The following is a 14998-nucleotide window of genomic DNA, read 5'->3' on the forward strand; positions in this document are numbered from 1 at the left end:
TCTGTAATGGGTCTAATGAAGGATGAGTACAGTGGGACAATGACCTCCTTTTTTCTGGATGAAAAGCCCTTCATGATGAGGTGTGCCACATAGAAGGATTTCCTGACTGTTGTGGCGATGTGGTTATCGAAGGTGAGACCACTGTCCACCTGTGTCCCTAAGTCTCTTATCACACTTTCTGTGTTTAGTGTACTGCCACCTATATGGTAATTCATGGATACATGTTTTTTCCCAAAGGGGATAACAATACATTTCTTGGCATTGAGCTTGAGCCCATGGCTCTGGCACCAAGCATCTGTTTCTGTAAGGCCCTTTTGTAGAGTATCCACATCATTTGAGGATTCAATAATGGCTCCCAGTTTGCAGTCATCTGCAAACTTTGTTAGCCAGAGTCCCTTAGTGTTGACCTGTACTTCAGAGAAGTAGATGCCAAACAAGAGCGCCCCAGGACTGAACCCTGAGGTACTCCACTTGTCACTTGTCTGGAGCTGGATTTGGAGTCGGCTACTTTTACAGTGTGGGTTCTATCAGTAAGCCATTTAGCTACCCATTGGGTGACATAGGGATTAATGCCCAACTTAGTAAGTTTATCTATGATTCCAGAGTGGGGGATGGTGTCAAAGGCCTTGGCAAGGTCTAGATAGGCTGTGTGGACCACCTTACCCTTGTCCATGGCTCTGGAGACTGATTCAAAGAAGTCAATCAGGTTCAGGAGACAAGATCGGCCCTTCACAAACCCAAACTGGGTGGGGTCCAGTGTTTGAAGGTTGCCAATGTCTTTGTTTATAAGTTCCATGATAATATGCTCCATGGACTTGCAGATAAGGCTTGTCAGACTGATGGGACGGTAGTTTCTGGGATCCAAGGTGGATCCCCCCTTGTGGATTGGGATAACTGTAGCTCTGCACCACTCAGTGGGCATGAAATCTGAGGTGAGGCTATGATTAAACATGACACTTAGGTGAGGTGCCAGTTCATATTGTAGTTCATGTAGTACACAGCCGGGGTGTCGTCTGGTCCCATGGATGCTGTATTCTTGGCTTTAGAGAGTGCATTTTGTACCTGTGTGGCCGTTATTACTGGAATTTGGCAATCTTCCGGTATTGAGATGGGCCATTTAGGGGTGAGAGGGGGTGAAGTTGGCACTGAATCGATCTGCCAGGATATTGGCAATATCCTTCGGATAAGTATATTTAATGCCATTCTGTTTTAGCTCAGAGCAGATCTGAGCATTGCCATTTAGATTTTGGCATAGTTATAGAATGCTTTGTGGTTGTCTTTGGAATCTTTGGCAATTTTATTTTCGTAACTAGCTTTGGAGGATTTTATGAGGCATCTCAGTTTCTTACTGAGGCTAGTAAGGAGTTTTTGCATCCTGGGATTTTCCTCTTTTCTGCAAAAGTTTCTTCCTTTTGTTGTAAAGTTTGTTTATGGCAGGGGACCACCAGATTGGCTTCCTTTTAGGATGAGAGCATTTTGGTTCTATTTGGGATGGCACGATTCATGCATGAGTGGATGTGCTCGTACAGTGCCTTAGTGTAGGATTCAGCAGTTGAACTTTCAGTTCCCGTCTGCATGGGTGTCATGAAGTTTGTCACTTCTGACTTGAGTAGCATGAAGTTGGCTTTGGAAAAGTTTTTTATGGTGGTTTCTTTACTGGGGGGTGGGGGTGGGATGTGGATGTTAAGGGTGATTAGCTTATGGTCAGACCTGACTAACGAGGGGGTGACCATAGGTATGGAGCATTGATTTCCATGTTGGTAATGACCAGGTCTAGGATATTGGAGCCCCTGGTGGGACTATGGATTAGTTGATCCAGGGCGTTGGAATTTATGAATGCCTGGTTTGGGGCTTTTTTATGCAAAGGTGTTGGGACATGAGTAGTTTTCCCAGTTAATGGCAGGGTAGTTAAAATCACCCAGTATTAGGGTGTTTGGTTCTATCTTAATATTTTCCAGTATGTTTAGAAAGGTGTAGTGAGAATCTTGGGGTATGGTGGGGGATCTGTAGCAAGCTACAATTTGTATTGCAGTCTTACCTAGTGTTAGTTGCACTTGCAGAATTTCAGACACATTGTGTTGGCCAACTAGCCTGGTGGTGTGAATATCCTTGGTGAATATTGACACTCCTCCACCTTTAGTGTTTCGGTCCTGGTTTGGTGGCCGAAAAGTGTGGTAAGAGTTGTAGCCTGGTATTGCAGGGGTGCTCTCTGGAGCCTTGAACCAGGTCTCAGTTACTGCACAGATATCGATGTTCTCCATTTTTAGGAGTGCCTCGAGAGAGTGCATTTTGAGGTTTAGACTTCTAGCATTGAGTAGCATTACCTTCAGATTTTGCATGCTTGTACCTGTTACGGTGGTGGTTTTGTCCTTTGAAGTTTGCCTAAAAAAGGCACTATAGGGGTGGCAAGAGCCTTAGCCAGAAACCTGAATCCCAGGGGCGACAGGTGCAGACCATCTCTGGCAAAGCATCGTGGTCTGTCAATCATGTCATCCCAGGCAGACAGATACTGGATCCCCTTTGAATTACACCATAAGCAGCCAATTGTTGAAGTCAATAATTTTATCCTTATATTGTGGTATCATTCTGGGTGAAGGCAGGATGCTACTCAGGGCTAGGGTCATACCTGTCTGGGCCACATGATCCGAGAGCTTTTCCATGTCTCTTTTCATGTAGTCCAGGGAGGTACGTCTCAAGTCATTCACTCCAACATGGACAATGACAGAGTCATATTTGTACTTGTTGTGGAGTGACTTGAGTGCATGCATTATGTGGCGGATCCTGGCACCCGACAGGCAGCTGACTGTAATTTTCTCCTTATTCAACCTGATGAGAGGGACATCAGTGTGCCGGACTATAGAGTCAGCTATGACTAAAGTGTTAGGTACATTGTCTTGCCTTAGGGGCTGTTGCTGGGTGGCACACTGGTGTTGTGAACTATGTGACACATTGGTTGTGATTGGTGTTTGTTTGCGTTTCAGCTTCAGAGGTCTTTGTTGCTTGGGCAGGTTACAGTTAAGGGCCTCTGCATATGTGGATTTAGTGTTGCTATATGTGGGTGTTGGTGGTGCGGGTTTAGAAGGGCTATGTGTTGCTTGAGGTGTAGTGTGGGTGTTAACCTTCTCCTCTTGACTGTTTAGCACAATCTTGGGTGGAGAGAGCTTTGCTTCCATTTTGGCTATGTAAGTGCATCTCTCACAGGTTGTAGTGTTGGGTGGTAGGAGGAGAGGGTTGTCTGTGTACATGAGGCAGTTGCTGCATTGCCTCAGTATGCCCAGATTCACCAGGTGGACAGGAGAAATCACCGGAAGCTGACCCTTGGACATGCCTGGTTTGGGGCTTTTTTTTTCTTTGTAAAGTATAGGAGCTGTTTCCTTAGCAAGGTACTTTGCAATTATAGGCTGTTTAGTGCCTACTATTAATTTCTCCTTGTTAACAAGGAGAGTTCAGTGTTTGTATGAGTTTAAGGCTTCCTAGTGCTTTCCAGCAGGTATTACAGAAAGTGCTAGTCACAGGGATGCTTAAAGGTAAGATTGAAAAGAATGCACTCTGCAGTGTGCACTAGAGAAGTTAGATGTGAAAGTAGGTAACTTGAGTTTTACCTGTTTAAAATGTTAAGGTTTAGTGGAGAGTTACTATTTTTAAAACAGCAAGATGGATTGAAATGGGTGGTCACTTTTGTATTTTGGTACTATGAAATACTGTAGGATGGCCAATAAATTTAAATAATTAAAGGGGTGGGATTTCAAAAATGATGATTTTGTGATTACTCACATAAACCAGTGAAAGTAGAGAGAAATGAGATATATGGTCAGATTAACATAAGAGGCGGGCAACTAGAAAGACAGTGGTATTTAACAAGACAACTTAAATGGGTGGGAGGCGGAAAAATTCTGCCTGACTCAGAACAGAGAGAGATGTGGTCTCTTTTGAAGTTTTAATATGCTGTTAAAACAGAATGCAAGCAAAACACAAGGTAAAGAAAACAAACTACAGTATTCAAAATATAGAAAGGTAATACAGTAATACAAAAATAAAAGCAAACTAACCTTTCCTTCACAGCAAAGTGTAGCATATCTATCTGTATATCTATCTGTATATCTATCTATCTGTATATCTATCTATCTATCTATCTATCTATCTATCTATCTGTACATCTATCTATCTATCTATCTATCTATCTATGTATCTATGTATCTACATATCTATCATCTATCTATCGATCTATCTATCTATCTATATATCTATCATCTATCTATCGATCTATCTATTTATATATCTATCTGTATATCTATCTATCCGTACATCTATCTGTCTATCTATCTATCTATCTATCTATCTATCTATCTATCTATCTGTATATACTTTTATCTATCTATCTATCTATCTATCTATCTATCTATCTATCTATCTATCTATCTATTTATCTATCTATCATCTATCTATATATCTATCATCTATCGATCTATCTATCTATCTATCTATCTATCTATCTATCTATCTATAAATCTATCTATCTATCTATCTGTATATCTATCTATCTGTACATCTATCTATCTATATATATATATATCATCTTATCTATTTATCTATCTATCGATCGATCTATCTATCTATATATCTATCATCTATCTATCAATCTATCTATTTATCTATATATCTATCATCTATCTATTTATCTATCTATCTATCTATCTACCATCTATCTATATATCTATCATCTATTTATCTATCTATCTGTATATCTATCTATCTGTACATCTATCTATCTTTCTATCTATATTTATATCTATCTATCTGTACATCTATCTATCTATCATCTATCTATATATCTATCATCTATCTATCGATCTATCTATCTATCTATATATCTATCATCTATCTATCGATATATTTATCTATCTATCTGTATATCTATCTATCTATCTGTCTATCTATCTATCTATCTATCTATCTATCTATCTATCTATCTGTATATCTATCTATCTGTACATCTATATATCTATTTATCTATCTATCTATCTATCTATCTATCTATCTATCTATCTATCTATCTATCATCTATCTATATATCTATCATCTATCTATAGACCTATCTATTTATCTGTCTGTATATCTATCTATCTGTACATCTATCTATCTATCTGTCTAACTGTATATCTATCTATCTGTACATATATCTATCTATCTATCTATCTATCTATCTATCTATCTGTATATCTATCTATCTATCTATCTATCTATCTATCTATCTATCTGTATATCTATCTATCTATCTATCTATCTATCTATCTATCTATCTATCTATCATCTATCTATATATCTATCTATCTATCTATCTATCTATCTGTATATCTATCTATCTATCTATCTATCTATCTATCTATCTATCTATCTATCATCTATCTATATATCTATCATCTATTTATCTATCTATCTGTATATCTATCTATCTGTACATCTATCTATCTATCTATCTATCTATCTATCTATCTATCTATCTATCTATCTTCATATGTTCATAGGTTCATAGGTTGGTACTAGGCTATCAGCCCTAGGGCCTATACAAGCCTAGCCATAACAATTCCCTGGCTATTTCTTCCCACATTATTTACTTTCCTGGACCCCTGTCTAGCAGGGTGACAGACGTGATCCCTGGGGTGAATTTCCTTTTTCCCATCCAATCGTCAAGGCTCCTCTTGAAGAGGTCCAAAGAGGCACTCTGCTTGACATGTATGGGCAATCTATTCCAGAGTCTGGGGAGTCTCTGGGTCAGGAAGCTATCCCTCCAGCATGTTTTGTTTATTGTGATGACAAGGTTTAGATCCCTGGAGCGTGTAGTTCTGGGGGATTGGGATTTCTTTAAGTGTAGCATGTCCAACAGCTCTGGGTTTGACATGGCCTTGTATGTTAAGCAGAGATCGCCTTTGAGTAGACGATATGCGATAGAGTATAGCTGGAGTTTTTAAGGCGGTCAGCGTAGGGCATCTGCTTTAGGCCTGTGATTCTTTTAGTGAGGTATTTCTGAGGCCTTTCCAGTTGTTGCAGATGTCTTGAGAGGTACATACCAAATGGGGCGTTGTATTCTGTAATGGGTCTAATGAAGGATGAGTACAGTGGGACAATGACCTCCTTTTTTCTGGATGAAAAGCCCTTCATGATGAGGTGTGCCACATAGAAGGATTTCCTGACTGTTGTGGCGATGTGGTTATCAAAGGTGAGACCACTGTCCACCTGTGTCCCTAAGTCTCTTATCACACTTTCTGTGTTTAGTGTACTGCCACCTATATGGTAATTCATGGATACATGTTTTTTTCCCAAAGGGGATAACAATACATTTCTTGGCATTGAGCTTGAGCCCATGGCTCTGGCACCAAGCATCTGTTTCTGTAAGGCCCTTTTGTAGAGTATCCACATCATTTGAGGATTCAATAATGGCTCCCAGTTTGCAGTCATCTGCAAACTTTGTTAGCCAGAGTCCCTTAGTGTTGACCTGTACTTCAGAGAAGTAGATGCCAAACAAGAGCGCCCCAGGACTGAACCCTGAGGTACTCCACTTGTCACTTGTCTGGAGCTGGATTTGGAGTCGGCTACTTTTACAGTGTGGGTTCTATCAGTAAGCCATTTAGCTACCCATTGGGTGACATAGGGATTAATGCCCAACTTAGTAAGTTTATCTATGATTCCAGAGTGGGGGATGGTGTCAAAGGCCTTGGCAAGGTCTAGATAGGCTGTGTGGACCACCTTACCCTTGTCCATGGCTCTGGAGACTGATTCAAAGAAGTCAATCAGGTTCAGGAGACAAGATCGGCCCTTCACAAACCCAAACTGGGTGGGGTCCAGTGTTTGAAGGTTGCCAATGTCTTTGTTTATAAGTTCCATGATAATATGCTCCATGGACTTGCAGATAAGGCTTGTCAGACTGATGGGACGGTAGTTTCTGGGATCCAAGGTGGATCCCCCCTTGTGGATTGGGATAACTGTAGCTCTGCGCCACTCAGTGGGCATGAAATCTGAGGTGAGGCTATGATTAAACATGACACTTAGGTGAGGTGCCAGTTCATATTGTAGTTCATGTAGTACACAGCCCGGGATGTCATCTGGTCCCATGGATGCTGTATTCCTGGCTTTAGAGAGTGCGTTTTGTACCTGTGTGGCCGTTATTACTGGAATTTGGCAATCTTCCGGTATTGAGATGGGCCATTTAGGGGGTGAGAGGGGGGTGAAGTTGGCACTGAATCGATCTGCCAGGATATTGGCAATATCCTTCGGATAAGTATATTTAATGCCATTCTGTTTTAGCTCAGAGCAGATCTGAGCATTGCCATTTAGATTTTTGGCATAGTTATAGAATGCTTTGTGGTTGTCTTTGGAATCTTTGGCAATTTTATTTTTGTAACTAGCTTTGGAGGATTTTATGAGGCATCTCAGTTTCTTACTGAGGCTAGTAAGGGAGTTTTTTGCATTCTGGGATTTTCCTCTTTTCTGCAAAAGTTTCTTCCTTTTGTTGTAAAGTTTGTTTATGGCAGGGGACCACCAGATTGGCTTCCTTTTTTGGATGAGAGCATTTTGGTTCTATTTGGGATGGCACGATTCATGCATGAGTGGATGTGCTCGTACAGTGCCTTAGTGTAGGATTCAGCAGTTGAACTTTCAGTTCCCGTCTGCATGGGTGTCATGAAGTTTGTCACTTCTGACTTGAGTAGGATGAAGTTGGCTTTGGAAAAGTTTTTTTATGGTGGTTTCTTTACTGGGGGGTGGGGGTGGGATGTGGATGTTAAGGGTGATTAGCTTATGGTCAGACCTGACTAACAAGGGGGTGACCATAGGTATGGAGTATTGATTTCTCATGTTGGTAATGACCAGGTCTAGGATATTGGAGCCCCTGGTGGGACTATGGATTAGTTGATCCAGGGCGTTGGAATTTATGAATGCCTGGTTTGGGGCTTTTTTATGCAAAGGTGTTGGGACATGAGTAGTTTTCCCAGTTAATGGCAGGGTAGTTAAAATCACCCAGTATTAGGGTGTTTGGTTCTATCTTAATATTTTCCAGTAGGTTTAGAAAGGTGTAGTGAGAATCTTGGGGTATGGTGGGGGATCTGTAGCAAGCTACAATTTGTATTGCAGTCTTACCTAGTGTTAGTTGCACTTGCAGAATTTCAGACACATTGTGTTGGCCAACTAGCCTGGTGGTGTGAATATCCTTGGTGAATATTGACACTCCTCCACCTTTAGTGTTTCGGTCCTGGTTTGGTGGCGAAAAGTGTGGTAAGAGTTGTAGCCTGGTATTGCAGCAGTGCTCTCTGGAGCCTTGAACCAGGTCTCAGTTACTGCACAGATATCGATGTTCTCCATTTTAGGAGTGCCTTGAGAGAGTGCATTTTGAGGTTTAGACTTCTAGCATTGAGTAGCATTACCTTCAGATTTTGCATGCTTGTACCTGTTACGGTGGTGGTTTTGTCCTTTGAAGTTTGCCTAAAAAAGGCACTATAGGGGTGGCAAGAGCCTTAGCCAGAAACCTGAATCCCAGGGGCGACAGGTGCAGACCATCTCTGGCAAAGCATCGTGGTCTGTCAATCATGTCATCCCAAGCAGACAGATACTGGATCCCCTTTGAATTACACCATAAGCTTAGCCAATTGTTGAAGTCAATAATTTTATCCTTATATTGTGGTATCATTCTGGGTGAAGGCAGGATGCTACTCAGGGCTAGGGTCATACCTGTCTGGGCCACATGATCCGAGAGCTCTTCCATGTCTCTTTTCATGTAGTCCAGGGAGGTACGTCTCAAGTCATTCACTCCAACATGGACAATGACAGAGTCATATTTGTACTTGTTGTGGAGTGACTTGAGTGCATGCGTTATGTGGCGGATCCTGGCACCCGACGGGCAGCTGACTGTAATTTTCTCCTTATTCAACCTGATGAGAGGGACATCAGTGTGCCGGACTATAGAGTCAGCTATGACTAAAGTGTTAGGTACATTGTCTTGCCTTAGGGGCTGTTGCTGGGTGGCACACTGGTGTTGTGAACTATGTGACACATTGGTTGTGATTGGTGTTTGTTTGCGTTTCAGCTTCAGAGGTCTTTGTTGCTTGGGCAGGTTACAGTTAAGGGCCTCTGCATATGTGGATTTAGTGTTGCTATATGTGGGTGTTGGTGGTGCGGGTTTAGAAGGGCTATGTGTTGCTTGAGGTGTAGTGTGGGTGTTAACCTTCTCCTCTTGACTGTTTAGCACAATCTTGGGTGGAGAGAGCTTTGCTTCCATTTTGGCTATGTAAGTGCATCTCTCACAGGTTGTAGTGTTGGGTGGTAGGAGGAGAGGGTTGTCTGTGTACATGAGGCAGTTGCTGCATTGCCTCAGTATGCCCAGATTCACCAGGTGGACAGGAGAAATCACCGAAGCTGACCCTTGGACATGCCTGGTTTGGGGCTTTTTTTTTCTTTGTAAAGTATAGGAGCTGTTTCCTTAGCAAGGTACTTTGCAATTATAGGCTGTTTAGTGCCTACTATTAATTTCTCCTTGTTAACAAGGAGAGTTCAGTGTTTGTATGAGTTTAAGGCTTCCTAGTGCTTTCCAGCAGGTATTACAGAAAGTGCTAGTCACAGGGATGCTTAAAGGTAAGATTGAAAAGAATGCACTCTGCAGTGTGCACTAGAGAAGTTAGATGTGAAAGTAGGTAACTTGAGTTTTACCTGTTTAAAATGTTAAGGTTTAGTGGAGAGTTACTATTTTTAAAACAGCAAGATGGATTGAAAGGGGTGGTCACTTTTGTATTTTGGTACTATGAAATACTGTAGGATGGCCAATAAATTTAAATAATTAAAGGGGTGGGATTTCAAAAATGATGATTTTGTGATTACTCACATAAACCAGTGAAAGTAGAGAGAAATGAGATATATGGTCAGATTAACATAAGAGGCGGGCAACTAGAAAGACAGTGGTATTTAACAAGATAACTTAAATGGGTGAGAGGGCGGGAAAAAATTCTGCCTGACTCAGAACAGAGAGAGATGTGGTCTCTTTTGAATTTTTAATATGCTGTTAAAACAGAATGCAAGCAAAACACAAGGTAAAGAAAACAAACTACAGTATTCAAAATATAGAAAGGTAATACAGTAATACAAAAAATAAAAGCAAACTAACCTTTCCTTCACAGCAAAGTGTAGCATATCTATCTGTATATCTATCTATCTGTATATCTATCTATCTATCTATCTATCTATCTATCTATCTATCTATCTATCTATCTGTACATCTATCTATCTATCTATCTATCTATCTATCTATCTATCTATATATCTATCATCTATCTATCGATCTATCTATCTATCTATATATCTATCATCTATCTATCGATCTATCTATTTATCTATCTATCTGTATATCTATCTATCTGTACATCTATCTATCTATCTATCTATCTATCTATCTATATATACATTTATCTATCTATCTATCTATCTATCTATCTATCTATCTATCTATCTATTTATCTATCTATCATCTATCTATATATCTATCATCTATCTATCTATCTATCTATCTATCTATCTATCTATCTATCTATCTATAAATCTATCATCTATCTATCGATCTATCTATCTGTATATCTATCTATCTGTACATCTATCTATCTATATATATATATATATATATATATATATATATATATATATATATATATATATCATCTATCTATCAATCTATCTATTTATCTATATATCTATCATCTATCTATCTATCTATCTATCTATCTATCTATCTATCTATCTATCTATCTCTCTGTATATCTATCTATATCTATCTACCTATCTATCTACCTATCTGTATATCTATCTATCTATCTATCTATCTATCTATCTATCTATCTATCTATCTATCTATCTATCTATCTATCTACCTACCCATCTATCTATCTATCTATCTATCTATCTATCTATCTATCTATCTATCTATCTATCTATCTGTATATCTATCTATCGTATCTGTATATCTATCTATATGTGCATCTATCTATCTATCTATCTATCTATCTATCTATCTATCTATCTATCTATCTATCTATCTATCTATCTATCTGTCTATCTATCTATCTATCTGTACATCTATCTATCTATCTATATGGGTCTACATATACACACAAACACACACATATGAGCTGCTACTATGTGCTTATTTCAGTTTTATCATTTTTATTACAAAATCTGTTTTAATTTAATTGATTTTGAATTGGTGTTGGCTTGTGAGGTCAGTAACTTTGGCATTGTTTAATATCAGACTTTCTGTTGTGGCAGTTATGCATGTACGTTTGTTATCTACTAGTAACTAACCACATAAGATTTGTGCATTGAGGTTCTCTAAAAGGGCCCAGCTAGGTATTTCCCCTTTAAAATGGCTGAATGAATCAGTTACCCAGACATACTTCAAGTATGACCCTAAGATGCTTCAAAATGCATCAACAGACAAACTGAGTTTCTACAAGAGCTTCAAATGGGGCATGTACGAAAGCTTGAAGGAGAAGAAGCAATGTAGAAGAGGTTTCAACTGATCTCCTACAGCTGAATGCAACAGATATGCAAGATATCCAAATGCTCTGCACTCAACAAATAAGTATGGTGAAGGTACAACAAATAATTTGCTGATTTTGAATTACGCAGCCACATTTAATCAAATAAAGGCAGTAGTGCCTCAAGTAAAGGTCATGTTTTTTTTAATGAAATGGGAATTTACTTTCCTTCCGCTTACCCTGAAGTGTGCAGGGCTACACTATCGCTGTTAAAGTGACAATTTTCAATAACAAAAATAATGATGGCACTTCATGTCATCAATGTCTTCACCACTACAAGAACTTACTCCTACCTTTCCATATAGCAGAATAGAATAGTTTGACCAACCTGTTGTTGAAATGCACACTCACCTGCACTTATAACTGAACTGTATAGACTGTCTAATACCTTAATTAATAAGTTGTTGTATTCATTGGAATCTTGCAGTTAACTTGTCTGCCTTATTGTATATATTTTTTTTTTAATAGTTGAATTGTCTTATAGTAGAATTGTATAGTTTGTCTTACTTATTAAATTCACTAACATCTTCGATAAGAAACTGGGCTTTTGAATTATATATATTTTGTACCTGAATGTTGGCACTTCCCAGAACTCTGCTGAAAAGGGGCTACCAAGGCTCAGTTAGACAATCCCAGTTAACAAATGGAAATCAATGCATAAAAACATGATGGTGAAGTGTCAGTGTCTGGCATTGAAAACCAGTTTACTGTCTCCTAAAAATCACAAAATGTGCTAACAGACAGACCTAAAGGCTTCAAATCTGCATGCAGCACATTTTTTCAAGGAGGTGGTAAGCATTTTGGAGACTGCATTTGATATATCTAATAACATGGCTTCCTATAATACAATAAATAATTCTGGACTGCCTTTATGCTATTGCTATATTGAAAGAGCTTCCCATGTCTTTTTATAATTGTATGGGTAGCAGCAAAGGGTAAAAAACAGGCTCATCAACTTCATTATCCAGTTATTATTTTAGAGTTAGGTTGATCCAAGTTGTTGAACACTGCCCTATTTGCCTAGCTTAAATTGTAGATATATAGATTACACATATATATATCCAAATTATTATCACAAGCAGATACATGTAACATGCCTGTTCATTTACTGATATCCTAAAATGCTACAAGGGTTAAACATAAAAATCCATGAATTTCTGCATAAATAGGGACCTATTCAAAACTACAGCAGTCACCTTACATCAAGAAGTCTGTAAATGCTGCATAACTGAGGCGTAAGGTACAGTCCAGGGCATTCAGTGGTATATCCTTTTAAGGTATTGAAATTGTTGTGGTTACCTGATATGGTAAGATGTTAAAGGAATTATTGGCAGAATGAAAGTAGCTAAAATGCTGCCAGAGGATAACGTGAGTAACATCTATTACCTCAGAGTCAGTACATATGTCAGTCTATGCATAAAAAAAATCTCTCTGAGTATGAAGAAGGTGATACAATTTGCTCAGTAAAATATCAGAAACAGCTGAGTTTGTGCATCCTTTGTGCTTGGACTTACAATAGTAAGAAAGGTGAAATAAAAAGCAACATTTTTTTCAAGCACCTTAAGTGAATGTATCTGAAACTTCCTGCATTTCAAAGGAGAAGAATCCATGGAAGTAGCTTGTTTTTTAAAATTGTATGATTAACCATATCAGTTGTTATGCTTCTTATATATCCCCCTGCATTCCTAAATTAACTTTGTGCTAAACTAAGCTTGTTCTGTAGTTAGGAACAGATTCAAAACTTGATTGGAATAAAGTGCTATTGAGGAGTGCATTTCTACAGGGACAGATTAACACAAAGCAGTAATACAGTTCCTAGGAATTCCTTACTGTTATTTTTAATTGTCTTTGTTTTACTGCAGTTTTGTAATCCCACGTGTTTCATCATTTTTATAATATTTAGATACTGACATAAAAATGTCCCCTATGCCAGACATATTCTTAAATGGTATATCTATATAACTAACGCAGAATATTAAAGTGTAGCACTTTCACAGCAATATGACAGATAATGATCCTCTTTTCACAAATGCCAGAATTTTATTGTAAAGATTGAGGCGTTATTGTATCATTTCCTTCTTTATTGAATCCTTCATTTGATATAAACAAATAAGAAATTATAAAATTCATTAGTTTCATTGCATTAATGTAGTTGTCTTTTTTTCTTATTAAGTTTTGTGTAAATTTTGTTCCTTTATTATTACATTTCTAGTGTGCCATTTTCCCTGTACTGCACTTCATTGTACAAGTGAGAAATAAAGAGCTATAGATGTTGATATATGTTGCAGGGGTGGTAGAGAAATATTTTATGTGAACATTCCAATAACATTTTATTTTTCACAATTTAATTTCTATTTATTGTTAGACAACACATGCAGACTATGAAACACAATTTACTCAATGTGGTACAAGTTAGTTTAGTATCCAGTAAACTAGTAAACTTATAAAAATAAATTAGAGCCTTAATGCTGCACAAGGCTTAGTATTAAAAAGTAAAATATAGGCAAGGATACCAACTGTAGCCAGTCAGCTATGAAACATAAAATTTACAATGTCAACTCTGTGAGATAGATGGGCTGAACCCTGATAGCAACCCAGGTTAATCAGGGTTGAATTGCATGCCAAGGGACCAGAGGATATGACTAAGGGGGTGACTGTGGTTGACATAATTGCTGACTCAACCAGCTGGGACACAGAGTGGTTGCTTTTGCCATTTGAGGCCTGAGCATCTCCAAGCAACATTAAATCTGTGAGTTGTAAAGTTTGGGTGTAAGGCAAATGGAAAGTATTATATACTTTGCAATTTTTACACTCATCCCAGGATGTCAAAACATGCAAGCACACTTGTATGAGGCCAAACCTTATGACATTCTAGATTCTCCCTTCTAATTGATGAACAAAAAGGGAATGGGTTAGGTGCAACCAAACAAAAATCCAAATTCTCTCTCCCGATATCTCTGAAATCTTCAAAGTGCACCCTGTGGTAATATGTAATGATTGTAAACACACAGAACAATGTAGTGTATACCGTCAAGTGCTAGGGAAAAGGTTAGGAGGGGTCAAATCTGATTTACCAAACACAGCTCCATAGCTATAATACTCAAACAGCACATACCAAAAGTCCACACATGGCAAAAAAAAAAAAAAAAAAACTACAGATAGTCTAAAATCAGTCATAGAAATGCTATATAGAAATAAGTATTCCAAAGCATGAGTAACATTCTAAAATAGTTCCTGGAACTCGGGTGACCTCATGGGCCCATTGAACACTTGAATGTATTGTTAGACAATCAGGCATATGGCATATATAAATAATAAAATAAAGGTGGGCCTCTATACATACATTTTCTGGGATGTAACTAGTTTTGAATAAGGCTTTACTACTTTGTTTGTGTTACTTGACATCATCTTGACTGCAGCTAGGTAAC

Source organism: Protopterus annectens, chromosome 4.part1 (assembly GCF_019279795.1).
Source record: "Protopterus annectens isolate FY-2018-M chromosome 4.part1, PAN1.0, whole genome shotgun sequence".
NCBI lineage: Eukaryota > Metazoa > Chordata > Ceratodontiformes > Protopteridae > Protopterus > Protopterus annectens.